Below are 14,026 nucleotides of genomic sequence, written 5' to 3' on the forward strand. Positions count from 1 at the left end.
GAACTCTCACAAGTCTACCCTCAACTAGTGATTATTCACAACCAAAGCTTACGGATTTTGCACATCTCACCCCTACTCCGGCTCTTGATGGGGTTCAATTCGAAATCAAACCTCAATTTATAACGATGATAGAGAGGAAGCAATTCAGTGGAGCCAAGGGTGAAGACCCGAATCTTCACATTGCCGACTATTGTCAATATTGCAACACCATCAGGCAAGCCGGGGTCACTCAAGACCAAATCAGGGAGATTTTTTTTCCCTTCTCTTTAACTGGAAAAGCTAAATTGTGGTTTAATGGTTTAAATAGAACTACACTTGGTATAACTGACTGGGAAACTCTTGTTTTGAATTTCTATAACAAGTATTATCCTGCAGAGAGAACAACAGTACTACGGAGTGCGATTCAGAACTTTGCCCAAGAAGCCGATGAATCTTTATATGAGGCTTGGGAGAGGTTCAAGGACTTACAAAGAGAATTCCCTCACCATAATTTAGCGCAATGGCAGTTAATCCAAGCCTTTTATAACGACATTGGAAATTCCTCTAGAATAATTTTAGACTCTGCAGCTAGTGGGAGATTCATGAATCTTAATTTGTTTTAATCAAATAACCTGTAAAAGAATGGACTTGAGAATTCAAATGTGCTACAAACAAAATAAACAAGAATAAATAGAAAACAATTCTACGTGTTAGTAGCTACTAGTAAGAGCTAATTCTTGCCTCCAGAAGCATGAAGTAACTCCAGTTTTCCTATAGTTTCTTTTCTGATTAGTCAAACTCTCATGTAACTTAGAAACACCAGTGTTGTTTTGGTCCAGTTCTTTGCATTAAATAACCTGTCATACTATATCCGTTTTATAAATATATGTCCAATTACTAGTAACATCAAATTAACAAACTTCATTACTTCCAACATATACACAATGCAATTTTTTATGCAAATAGTCTACACTCCTTTATGTCATTTAATAAGTAATTCTACTAGGATCTCTGAATAATTTTGTAGAATTGGAAACATTGCTTTTTCTATATTGTTCAGATTTAGTATTACTTACTTTTTTTTGTATTGCTGCAGAAACATTACATAGTTCCTATTGAGGGTAAGAAATGGGTTTTGCAAACCATTGGTGCTTGTTGGAGAGCCTACAAGTGTAGTCTGAAAAAAAATCATTTTAAAAAATATGACAATGATAAGATGAGGATGAAGAAGCGCCCAATACGGGTTCCAAAAATAATGTTTAAAGAATTGTTGAAAATTTGGCATAGTGACAAGCATAAGGTACCTAAAATAATAATTTGCTCTGACTTCCCTCCCTTATAAATGAAATATATAAATTCCTTGTGTTATAAAGATATTTATTAAGGTAAAATATTTTTTCAGGAAATTAGTGAGCGAAATACAGCAAATCGTCTAGGGGGAAAAGAAAAAAATGTTATGCATACGGCAGGGCCAAAGAGTTTTGCTAGGGTCCAAGAAAAGTGGGTAAGTATTTACTTATCACATAATATGTTTATTTCATTTACAAATTAATATTATCAATATTTACCAGACATGTGTAGAAAAAGGAGAGAAAAACAACAAAAAAACCAACACTAGCAGAAATGTTTATTGAAACACGCAAGGAAAAGCAGACAAAGCGCAAGCCGGGTGACCTAAGGGACAAACTAATTGTAAGATTCAAATTAATTGTATATATATATATATATATGTATATATATACACACACACACACACACACACACACACACACACACACACACTAAATTAACTTGCTGCACACATTATTCTTTGCATTAATTTTCTTATCTTTTCAAAAATAGAGAGAACTCAGAGATATAAATTCACAGAAAGATGGTGATAGTGTCGTTGCTGCTGTATTTAATTCTGGTGACAAAAAGAAGGGTAAGTTATGCCTTCAAGGAAGGGGTGTTTCTTCTACTCAATTAAATCAAAAGTCTATGATGAAGATGACCGAAAAGAAGCATGCAGACAAAGTTAAAGCTATTGAAAAATATTATGAAGATAGGAGGCAGCAAGATAGAGTGGAGTTAGCCAATGGTCTTCGATCCCTCTTCTCTCAACTTCAACAACAAATTCCTCACACGTCTTTTGACCTTGGTGTGTTTGGCTCTTTATTGCTTGATGATCACTCCGAGAAGGATGCTAATTGTCAACATAATATGGAAGGAATGCTTCCACTTCAGTCTGCATCTACATCTAATCAGGTACATAATATTTTTAAAAAGAGTAAATTAATAGTGTAATGCTGAATTTGAGGGCTGTTTTAATACCAACTTAAGACATACTACTAATCAGTAATAATCATCTCAAATACTAAGTTTGAGAGGAGGTTATTTTGAGCGAAGTTAGTTTTGACATTGTATAGATTATTTGTAATGAAATCATCCCAGTTGTGATTATTCAATGGGCAACTCTATTTCAGGAATTGATTTGAAATTATAAATATTTTTATTCATGTAATACAATTTCCATTATCTGTAATACAACACTAACAAAACACTAATAAAATTTTATCACGAAAATTCCTATTTAGAAATGTTGTTGAATTATTTATTTCATTTTATATTACAGGGGGTGAACCACATGACTGATGAACAAGAAGAAGAAGCCATTGAAGATGAAGATGAAGACTTAATTTGATCATGCATGATTGACACTTATGCTAGTCCATTATTGTCACTCCATGGAGTTGTATAAACTTTACTGTCTATATATTATTTATTTTGTTATATATATATTTATAAGTAGTATGTCCAATCTTAGACATCAAGTTTATTGCACTATGTGAATCTAATTGGGGATCAAAATTTATGTAGTTATGGATGCTATTATTTGCTTGGATGTTTGAAGTTTATTGTAAAAAATGTTTATTATGATAATTGTTTCTTACCTAGTGATTAACAAATTTGTCTTCAAAAATTATTAACATCACAATGAATATTTCACAGGGTTCGCATATGGTGCTCAATTTAAGAATAATTCAAACAATTATCATAATAAACAATAATTATTTGGTGGGCAGCAAATTCTAGGAGTTTGTATTTACGGGTAACAACTTATAGTTGTTCCTTTTGAAACAATTGGCAACACTCCCTTTTAATTATTAACATATACGACAAACAAATAATTGTTGCATATTGGAGATTAGGTGATAGTTTTAAATTGTCACTTAAGGATGCAACAATTATAACATGTTGCCTTTGTAAAACTGTTGCCTTAGGTATCTCTTAGACTTGTTTTTAAAATTGTTGCCTTTGTATCAAAATGTGTTGCCTAAAGAATAGGCCACGGAGGTAAATGCTACGCCTCAATTGTGTTGCCTTAGATACAAGGCAACACTTTTTTAACATTAGGTAACACTTTTTTGTTGTTACCGATGCCTTATTTTGTTGTAGTGTATTGATTGATTTAATGCTCTGTGACTAGATTAGGCCTGATCTTTTATGCATGAGTTTGATAATATTGATTCGAGATTCGACAGATGAGAATTGATGTTTAGGTCTATCTTCAATAGGCAGGTTAATTTATAAATGGTTAGGTCGAGATTCGGAAGATGAGATTTAATACCGGTAAATTAATTGTGTGATTATAATACGTAGCGAAAGCCCTTTATAATCTGATTAATATATGCATTGATGAATGATTATTATATTCTACCCTAGAATATTATTTATTGGTGAACCTATAACCTAGATCCTTTTATATATTATTTTCTCCTTATTCTTGATCTCCGTAGTTTAGTTTATTATTCAATTATAAATATTGGTTACCTCATAATCTAGATTATATTAGTTAATTAGGAATAGAAAGATCCGTTTCTCTGTGAATTCGACCCTACTTCTCTATCTACATTAGTTAGAGGATTTAGGAATTACTTTTGATTAGGGGATACGACTTTACCCTGTCAGTCTTGAATACTCGGTCCAAATGCCCCGGTATCACACACCGAGCCTTTAATCACCGCTCTAACCGGTCTTGGGCTTCAAAGATGGTCGTGTCCTCCTAATGCTCGTAGATGCTCCATGAAAAACCCGGAAAACGCTCCAAATGTGCAATTTCCTACAAAACTCAAGCAAAACTACAAAAACACTAGAAAACACTAATTAGTAATAAAAGTGGCTCTAAAGAGCCAAAAACACTACTAATTATGACCAAGGGACGGGGGTAAAACACTATATGAATTGGACACATCACTAGGCTTTTAAATGGCCATGGGCATAGAAAAGAAGAATCCCCTACGATGGGCACACCCTCCTCACAACTTGTTGGACAAATACACTGCTTCACTATGGTAACATGAGTAATTGTAGGGTTGAGAGCCAACATTCGGCGGTGAAGATGTGGATTGAATCATCCACTGGTTCTTTGGATACGGTATGGGCTCGAGTACATTTCCACCTTGGTAATCAGCATGTTGCAATTCGTAATGGTCTAGAGGCTTGTAGAGCAAAAACAGGTCAAATGTACAAGCACATGCCATTGTAGCGTTTAATTGAAAAGTGTCTCATCATTGTTTGTCCATTTTGTTTGATGAGACGAAAAAGAAGAGGGAGTTAAAAGACCAGGTGCATGTCTATTGCGGTTGTGCAATGCGGATCACACATGGGTTACCATGTGCTTGTCAGATATATGATTCGGTGATTGCACATACGAGGTTGTACTGTAGCTAGATTCATCCATTTTGGAAGACCCTTGGCATTGGTGATGGTGTTGATATACCTGAGTTCGTTGATGAGTCAACCGAAGAAGCCGCTCATTTTCACTCCCTTGTCGATGAGGTACTTGCTAGTGACCTTGCTGTACTTCAGAATGTGTCACATTTTGTGGAAGATGAGCTACATCCTGATCATTTGAACCTGGAAGAACCACAAGTAAACCACTCAGTTCGAGGCCGACGAAGTAATAATGATACCAGGCGTACTCCTAGTTTTTCTTAGCATGTACACCGTGAGAACACTTAAAGTTGTAGACGGCAACAATGTCTAACAAGTCTAGTGTAGGAATCCAATGGTAGAAAAAATGTACTACCCAAAATAAAATTAGTCCACATGAAAGATGTCATCTCAGTCGAAAACTCTACCTGATACCTCTTCACTTCAACCGGTCTACAAGCCTTCACAGGTTTGATCATGCTCCTAAGGATTGTCTGCACAAAACCAAGCTTTCAAACGACTTAATCAAGCATGTACGGCTCGATTATTCTATGATAACGTATACACCCAGTCAACAAAGTCCTAGGCACATTTTGTGCAAGATCAGCTCCATAAGGCAACCAGTTAACCTGCTCAATAACACAACAATTATTTTAAAAATCAAAGAAGTGACACTAGAAAGGAAAAATATTAAGTTCAAATATTACCTCAAGCTCAATCAACTGATCAAGTCTAGGACGAAAAGCTAAGAGGCGAGACTTGCTCTTTGCCGAGGTACCGACATCCCAAAAACCCTGCACGAGGGATATGAACTCCCTTCGTTAAGATAACATGTTGAGGCCAAAATGCGAGAAAGTACTCATAAATCGACGTTTACAGAAGCGTAAGACAACCAAATATCGAATCACAACCTTTTCGGGTTGTGGAACCCAACTACCGATATAAATATGTCAGTGTGCAGTAGAACCCCACGAATACTCAGAATTCGATGCATTTGAAGCCATTAGCTCATATAGGAAGGAGGTATGAAATCGATTACCACTCTTTGAAAGGAATGGTGTCCTTCAAACATGTGTATAATTTTGATAGTGGGTTCAGAATTATTAGAAAGCTAATATATTCAGTAAGGTCAAGTGATCGGAATTCCTAGGTTGAGGCCGCTTTCGATCAGTGATATTTATGTAAAATTAATATTACAGATTAATCTTGACTGAACCCTTTGGGTCACACCCAAGCAATTAACAATCTAACTCGACAAATTAATTCGGAAGAAATTAATGAGTCGTCTGAGTATTAAATATTTAGACGTCGGAAATTAGAGCGTAGAGCGTCGAAACCGAGCGTCGGAAGTCAAGTAAAAAATAGTAAATGACGAGACGCGCAAATAATAATAAATAGACAATATTCCCAAAATACCCCTAGCATCAGAATGCCCCGAGCATCCGAATGCTAGGGGCATAATATGCTAGCACAGGTGGCTAGCATGCGCACCATGCCGAGCCAAGGGTGGCTAGCACGCACCATGCATAGCAGCAGCTAGTAGCCGCAAGCACACCAAAGGCCGCAACTGCTAGCAGCCCGCACATGGTGTGCGTGGCATGCTAGCAGCAGCCCGCACTTGGAGTGCGTGGCTTGCTAGCCACAGCAGCAGCCCGCAACTCCAAGTGCGGGGGCTGGGCTTTGGCTGGGCTACGGCTGGGCCTAAGGCACGGGTAGTAGGGCCGAAGCAAATGGGAAGCAAATGGGTGAGGGACATGTGGCACAAGGAGAGTATGGAGTGGTGAGCAAGTATGGTCCCCTACTCTCCAAGTGGTCCTCACTTCCCTTTCCATCTAATAGTGACACTTGTAGATTTATTATTAGTTTGCTTATTTATTTTAATTTAGCTTTAAAATAAATTGTGGAATTTCATGCTTCCACATTGATGGGATAGAAATTCCCAGTCTCCCTCTTGCCTATAAATACCCATCTTGGGTTTTTGGGAAGAGTGCTTGAGTAGGAGTTCAATAGAGCATTGCATTAGCAAAAACTCATAAACTCATATAATACTCGGGTTTTGGCCGGACCTCGTTAACCTCGAGGTAATGGACCTAAAATTTGGTAGTTGTTTTTGCAGGTGGATCTCCGTCAGAGGCTCTCGTATTTTCGGGGCTAAGCTTCTCAAGTAAGATCCCAATTTGTGGTGCGAAGCACGCGCCAAAGGTAAAATTCCTATTTTGCCCTTTTATATTTATTTATGCATTAGTGATATTATTTATTGTGAGCGTGATCCTTGGCTCGGGTTTTTTCCGCGGTGAGTGGGACTCACCAAACCCCAACAGCGGTATCGGAGCCCCGCTCGTTTATTTTTAATTATCATATTTTTCAAGGTATTTTTATGGCTTAATTTTTGTAGTTATAAGTTACTAATTAGATTAGTAGCTCGTATTATCCATTTTAACCTCGTAATAGAGCTGACTTCAGCTCCCGAACCCAGATTTCAACCCTAAAATAGGTATTTTGGGTGGAAAAGGCATTCTGGATATGATTTTACCCTTTTAAAACTCGGTTTTTAGCCAAAAAACGACCAGAAATGCATTTTTCGGGGGTTTTTTTGTTTTTACGAAAAATTTTAAGTCTTTCTAACCTTGAAAATTAATTGCTTATTTATGGTGGTTATCTAATTGGTTCAATACATATTTTATATGCAATTTTAAACCTCTTTAGGCATGATTACTTGGTGGTAATTTGTGTTTGAAAGCTTGGTTTTATTTTTCATATAATTGCAAATTAATTGCATTAAGGGTGAATTTTTTTGTTTTTGAGGCTTCTAAAGTGCTAAAGATTCAATCTTTAATTATCTTAAGTGATTGAAACTTTAAAAAGCTACTAAATTCCATGAATTTTATGTTGAACTTTGTTGTTTTAATCATTTTTGGTTCAAACTTTGTGATAGAAATTTGTTTATCTTCATATTGGAAGATATAATTTTTCAAGGATTCACAAGTGTTAGTAGTTGGATTTTTCATTTGAACATTAAAGTTCATATTTTTCCAACTCCCTCTTACTTTGTCAAAATCTCAAGATTAATTTAAATTGATTAAATTAATAGTGAGAACTTGCCTTATTTATTTTGTTGCACCAAGTTAAACCAATTTAATTAAAGAATGGTTCTTAGGAATTATTTTGGTTGAATGCACCTTGATAAAGTTTATTTAAGTTAGACTTGTTTAAATTTTCAATTTTTGCTCATTGAATTAGTTCTAAAATTAATTTAGAATTAATAAATTGTCACGCAAAATTTGGGAATAAAATCCCGAGGCTATGACACGCAAATCGAGGCAAAGCCTCTCTTGGCTAGCCGAGCTGCATAGAAGCCCACATGTGGCTGCCAAAGGGGCTGCTCGAGGGTTGCGTGCGGCCATGTGCGTGACAAGCGCACCCATCCACAGCAGCAACGCAGAAGCAGCACCAGCCAGGCAGTATCATGGTGCGGCGGTGCGTAAGGCAGCACATGGCTTCTGTGATGCGACAGTGAATGCGTGGGGTGTGCGAGCATATTTGAGTGCATAGCTTGGTGCAGCAAGGGTGCGAGCTGTGATGCGGGGAGTGCGTGTGGGTGTGCTACGCTCTTGCGGCACGATGCGCACACCCCACACTTGGCACTTAAACCCCGGGTTTTAAGGCAATGTTATTTTTGTTTATTTTGCCGTTTTATTTTAATTAATTTTGTTTATTTTAATTAAAATATTTTAGGAGGCTAGGCCTTAGTTTTGAGCGGCATTGGCAAAATTTGATTTTGGCAAATTTTGGGTTCTACCGGCTTAATTAATTGGATTAATTAAGTTGGATGCGGAATTTAGTGGGATCTTCCATTATTAATCACGTCAATTACATAATCTGTTAAACAACTTTGACTAGTTTTAATTAGTTGTGTTAATCGGATTAACCACCTAGATTAGTTACTAGTACGCGCGTGTAATTTATGCATTGTTACTTTTTTATCATTGTAAAATATATGGGCCATTCACAAATAGTGAATGGATGAATGGAATGTATATTCTCTCACAAGTTTTATGAAATGGAAACTAGTGGGACTCGATTAGGATAGAAAATACGGACTGCGTGCCGTGATGTATTTTTGTAAATCTAAATACGGTCTACGTACCGTTGAGTATTTTTGTACCTTAATATTTAGATTAGTCCTAATCGTAGCTACTAGTAGTTTCATAATTTGGTTAAGTCTTGAAGACGGAGGTTCTTGGAAGACAAAGCCATGAAGTTTCAAGAGAAGACCTTTTTAAGACTTGAAGAATTCAAGGGGTCATGCTAGTTGCCAATACGCATCTTATACTTATTCTTTATATATTTATGCTTGTTCTTATATATGAATGATATGTTAGATGAATTTTTAGATTTTCTTCATGTTGTGATGATTAGTTAAGTTCACTTAAATCAACCAACATAGAAATCCTAGGTCCCTAATAATATTGATTTAAAACTTGCCTTTCCAAAACAACACTTGCAAACCGAATTAGTGTAATGGTGGGATACCTCAAAGCGAGGCACCATTACTAATTTGAGGTTGGTAAGGCACACCGGGTGTGCAAGATGGTTTTGGTTGAACTCATTGGTATGAGTGAGGAGTCCTCACATGCTGTGGCAAAAGAGATACATCGTCAAGATGCGTTGGATGCGACGATTATCTAACCAAGAATGGCTTGGAGCCATTAGCAAGGAGTTGCTTACCTTAGAAGATTGAGTGTTAATACAAGCCAAAGCATGCTTAACCACTCATTGTTTCTTTGGATCTTGGAATTGCCTTATTTTCACCAAATAGGGACAATTTTTATGCGCAAATAAGACGTTTAATAAGATTGAAGTTTACATGAATGCTTTTAAATTTCAAACTTATTATATTCTTGATAAATGGTTATACTTTGCACTTATATTTATAGTATTCTAAATCAAATAATATTGTTTTCATGATTGGTAAAGGAAATCTTTGAAGATAGTTCTCAGAGAAAGAAAAAACATTTCTAAAATACAATTCTCATAAATGACTTTTATAACAAAGTCCGAAAGGACGGTTGGACATCATGTATTCAAAATACTAGGTAGTTTTGATAAACATGAAGTATTGAGTTCCAAACTCAAATTGTTAATATTTGAAAACCAACATATCTTTTCGCTTCATACATAAATGAGTAGGACTCATCGATGTAGTAATTCAAGTGTGAATTAAAGGAAAAGATGGAAATTTGTTTTACGGCGCATTAGATGCTTAATTATGCCTAACAAAGTATAAAAGTCAAGGTACTTATAGAAATGGTTCTTAAAGTAAGGTCATGAGATATTGTATGATAAGAAATATAGGAAACAAGGAACGAAGAAAAGGAATAAGATTCTATTTCAACACATGAGTTCATGTTATTGTAGTTAACTTAGCAACTCGTTATCTTCACAAGTATCGGATACTGCTTGAGTGTTCCACTTTGAAAGTGACCTCAAACTATTTAAGTTAAGCTAAGTTATCGACTTACAAGCTTAGAATGAAGCAAGAAGAGCTAATTGTAAGGTCGTATGCTTTGTTTAAAGACCTTTTAAGCAAAAAGGCTGGAACGAATAATGGTTATTATTATGTTCCACAATCAGCAAATGATCCGTTCACACACGGAAAGACTCACATTCAAAGTAAAGGAGCAATAGTTGCGAATTTATTTGAATGGCATGGTTATCCAAGCGTTGAGTCAAGAATGCTTGATTATAAACAAACATTTCCCTAACATGGTAAACTCACTAAGTTCAAGTCATGGGCATGATTTGCGTTCCGAACATCTTTAGCAATGTCACATCGACAAGAACGTACTCAAGGCTCTATTAGATAGGCTCTTGATAGTTGCTCAATTCGAAATCGTTCTAAGATAAGCAAGTCTTACTTGTTGAAACCAACAAAGCAAAGAGCTATTGTTCTTGGTATCGACAATTGACTCCGAAGGCTAAAGAGGATTCAATTACTTCAACGTTTCACAATGAATTTAAAAGGATATGGCTATATTTATCAAATGTGAACAAACTTGACATGAGTAGCTCAAGAGTCCAGTGAAGTACAGAATCGACTTGGTAAGATATCAAAACGTCTAGATTAGATCGAGTGATGTTTACTTGAGCCAAGTGTGACCATATCAAAGTTATGAATGGAAATTTTCATAAACAAACTCCACAAAGAACATAGCATATCTTCACGGAGATCTCGATGTCATTTGAAAATGACTCGAACGATGATGGTTCACAACCCTTCCTATAAAGCTCTTAAAGATTTGCACAAATGACTAATGTTACACTAAACAAAATGTCGAAGCTAAAAAAGGACGCCATATTCAGTTATGGATATAAATAACGTCTAAACGTCTTTTCAAGTATATTGTAAAGCTCTTAGTCTCAGTGAGAGCAAAGTGTCTCAATGGGAGTTCATCGGCTAAGTAAAGCTAGGTGGCTCAGTGGGAGCTTAATAGCTCAATAAAGGCTAAGATAGCTCAAGTGGGAGCTAACTATTTGTTTCACAACAAACTTTTACCCAAAGACAATATACATGTCTCTTTGTAAGCATTCAAGTGAGACCACGGGCATTACCTCCACAACCTAATTGAGAACATAGTGTTTGTTGCTCTAAGTGGTGTCTTTCTGGAAAGTAACACGTTTCCAAAACGACAAGTGGGAGGAAAATGAACTCGATGGCCATCGAGCTTAGCAACAAACTAGAACTGAGAATCTCAGAAGACCTTAAAAGGACTTCGTGAGAATGCTTGATTAAGAATACTCAAAAGGACTTTACAAGTGCCTTAAAAGAGAATTCATTACTCACAAAACATCAAAAATGTTGGAGTAAGATCAACATAATAAAAGGGCTTTAGAAGCGCCTTGAAACTCAGTGGTTGATGCAATTGCCCCGCATAGGTATAGAATTCACCAAAGGCTTGGATTGAATCCTCTAAATTTCTATTAAGTTGGAAATAAACCTAAAACTTACAAGCATACTATTTACTATTAGATAGTAAAGGAATAATGTATTGTAAGATAGCTACAACAAATCCAAATTCCGAATAATGGTTAGAGGCTAAGAAAATCTGAAACAGACCCCATGTTTGAAAATCATGTTTGAAACTTGATTAATTTGCATGAAAGGTGAAAGACCCATCGATTGCAAATAAGTTTTTAAATAGAAAACTAACAAATGTGGAAATATATATGAATACATAGCTAGATTGGTTTAAAAGGTTATAAATAAATTCAAGGGGTTGATTTTAATACAAACCCATTCACCAATCGGAATTCTTAAGTCTTTTCGTGATTGATCTAGCAAAATTGCACATATGAAATATGGCAAAATAGATACCAAAACCACCTTCCCAAAATAGGATTTTGGAAGTGACTAAGGAATAGTCTAAGGGTTTTGAAAATCTAAATAATGCTAGATTTGAAAGCAAGCTCAAGGAATCCGTCATTGGATCAAAAGAAGCATTGCATATAGGAATTGGAACGTGTTTTCTCATAAAGTTAATAAGAGGATTGGCTTATGGAGAAACATAGAAATTCTGATGAATAAGAAGTTTAGTGGGAGCAAAAGTAAAGGTCCAACGAGAAGTTTACGAACTCTATTGTGAAACAACTATCAAATGCTAAATGTTTAGATTTGAAAGTATTTTGACAATGGACCAAGTTAAAGGTGATACGTAGTATACATATTGGGAATTAAGTTATATGGTATAGACGTAATTAAATGTTTAAACGAGTAAAGGAATTTACCAAATTAAACATGAAGGACTTTGAAAGGCTTTCGACCCATATGTATAAAACTAAGTAAATGTTTGAACTAAGTGTAAGCTAGGCTAAATACTAAGTCAAAAAAGAAAGACTCTAGTAAGAGACTTTCAACCATATCACATAGCGAACAATTTAGCAAAGACTTAGTGAAACTGAATGAGCTAAAATGTCAAATTGATGGGATAAAGATTTAGAATCATTCTACAATTAAATCCATCATGTAAAGCTATGATATGGAATCGTCACACGACTTACTTGCTTAGAGCATGTGAAGTAAGTATACAGTACCAATCAACTTGAATCTAAGTATTAGATTATAGTCAAGAACATCCAATACCCTTGGATGAGTTAGAGGAAGAGTTCTTAACGCATGGAAACAAATATAATTATAGCATTGATGATGCAAGCACAAGCTTAAACAAGGATGAAATCCTTAATAAGGAAGCCATTTGTAAGAACGAGGTCAGAAGCGTCGTGGCTTAAGAAATGGTAACATGGATGTGCATCCATGTATAATGTGCGGAAATTTAAGGTAAATTTCCATGATCATAAGTGATTAGGGTATTTCAAATCATTGTGAGCCGTTGGGAGTGAAACCCAAGCAAGGAATCATCAAGAAGTCTACTAAAGTATATGATGAGAATATTGTTGCCTTAAAAGGCAATAGTAAAGAAGATGTTAAATGGAAAGTTCGTTGTTGAACGTTGATGATTGTAGGTTGTTAAGCTGAAGGTCACAAATCATGAAAATAAGTAGGAGCCATTGCTTGGACAATAAATCCTAAATCACATGTAATTCATTAACACTCTCAAAATTTTATCATCTTATTATGGAAATGGTCGATAATGAAGATGCTAAGATTTGCAAAGTAATTATAACTAAACCTATGCAATAAGTGAACGACAACATTCACAAATTGCGTGAAAGAAATCAAGCATATTAGATATGGGTGTGATTTCTATAAATGTTTTATCAAGAGTACTACTCTTAAAACATTTGGGAAAACCATTTATCATAAGATGAAACATTGTGAAGTTTCATAGTAGAATAAAAATTTTCTAAATATTCCACAAAACTATTTAATTGTGGTTTAGAATTAAATAATGAGTCCATTCGATTTTAAAGAATATTCAAAATAGGGTATCAAGACAATGTCTTGGATAAAGAAACATCTATTAAGTGAACATAGAATATTTTAATAAAAAATTATCCCTAATCAAGGTCATTTATTTTGTGGACGATTAATGACCGTTAGCGATTAGTGTGTAGTTTGATTTATAGCACCGTTTCTTGTGCTATGAGGACATAAATCATTTGCACATGTATTGGTTTAGAACCATACTGGATCGACCTATGAGAATACTTTAAAATATTTGACATCGTCATAAGTATATTTCTCATTATTTCTATCGGAACTCTTTTCCTTGACCATGAGTATTGTGAGGTCTCTTGTTTGAGTATTAGTCCGTTTTTTATGTCGGTCAAACGTCTGCCGTAATTGGGGATTATAACGACGGCTATCAGGCGGCTAGGTCATCTTAGTAAGAGA

General features: G+C 35.5%; 1 non-coding gene across 1 annotated transcript; it reads right to left on the reverse strand.

Moving 5' to 3' along the window:
- Window positions 1-386: 386 nt before the first annotated feature.
- On the reverse strand, window positions 387-493 carry LOC145625851 (small nucleolar RNA R71). Its single transcript, XR_014110750.1, has one exon. It is a non-coding gene; the product is annotated as a small nucleolar RNA R71 (small nucleolar RNA).
- Window positions 494-14,026: the final 13,533 nt, after the last annotated feature.

Source organism: Chenopodium album, chromosome 3 (genome assembly GCF_948465745.1).
Source record: "Chenopodium album chromosome 3, dcCheAlbu1.1, whole genome shotgun sequence".
In the NCBI taxonomy this organism is placed as follows: Eukaryota; Viridiplantae; Streptophyta; class Magnoliopsida; order Caryophyllales; family Amaranthaceae; genus Chenopodium; species Chenopodium album.